Genomic DNA, 1,125 nt, shown 5'->3' on the forward strand with positions numbered 1-1,125 from the left:
TTAAGCCAAAAAAGTAAACTAACAAAAACATGGAAATGCTTTAAACGAAAAACAAAACTTCTATTTTAGGTAAGTAAATAAAATTTTTATATAAATAAATAGTATTTATTTGTACGAACTAATGCAAAAAGGTGATTTTTTGTAGTTGAAATAATATTTTGGTATGAGAAAAATGATAGAAAGAAATTTTTTAAAAAAATTTTGAGCTTCTACGAAATATTGATCAAAAATATTTTAATTGTTATTTCCGATCCATTTTATATATAAAACAACATTAAGCATCAAATCAAAGCACATATAATAGTTAAGACTTTAATACATGATACTATTTGAAACAATCGATCTTGAGGTATTCGAGATTTTATTTAATTTGGGGCAAATTTTGGCTTGATGTCCTATAAATATTGAATATGAAACCTACTACATAATACATTTCTTTTTTGTTTCATGATAAAACCTTGTAGATTTATGCCATTTATTAGGAATCGCCATTAATATTTATACAAAGCGAACAATCGATATCAACAATCTTTACTATTCAACTGTTTTAAATAAACTTTCTTTAACATTTATCTATTGGCATAATTTTCGAATATAGGTACAACTATTCTAAGCATAAATAGATGAAACTGATTTGTATAATACTACGATAAAAGCGAAAAGTACATTAACTAGGAAAACGGTACAATAACCACAATATAGGGACAGAAATCCAGAGTTCTTTAACGTGATAAGCTACTGCGAAGGCTTAACACCACGGTACTCTTAACACACATATCGGTATATTGTGCCGATAAATGCCTCATTGGAACTACGAGTTACTCCGCCGACACCAATTGAAACTATACGTTTGAATATAGTTTCCTACTCAATGCAAACTTGTTATTTAACGTGAAATTCTATGTCATTGAGACTTAAAACCATCATTGAGCGTCATTGAGACGCTGATCAGCGCCCCATTAGAATTTCAGAATTCCACTAGTACCAATTGAATATATGTGTTTAGCATAATTTTGCTAAACTCACTTCTTTGGTAGAAGTGAGGCCCATGGTATCTCTGCCATGGTGATGAATACGCAACATTACGCTGAATGATGAAAAATAAGTATCACTCATTCTTCTCGC

This window comes from Teleopsis dalmanni, chromosome 2 (assembly GCF_002237135.1).
Source record: "Teleopsis dalmanni isolate 2A chromosome 2, ASM223713v2, whole genome shotgun sequence".
Lineage (NCBI taxonomy): Eukaryota > Metazoa > Arthropoda > Insecta > Diptera > Diopsidae > Teleopsis > Teleopsis dalmanni.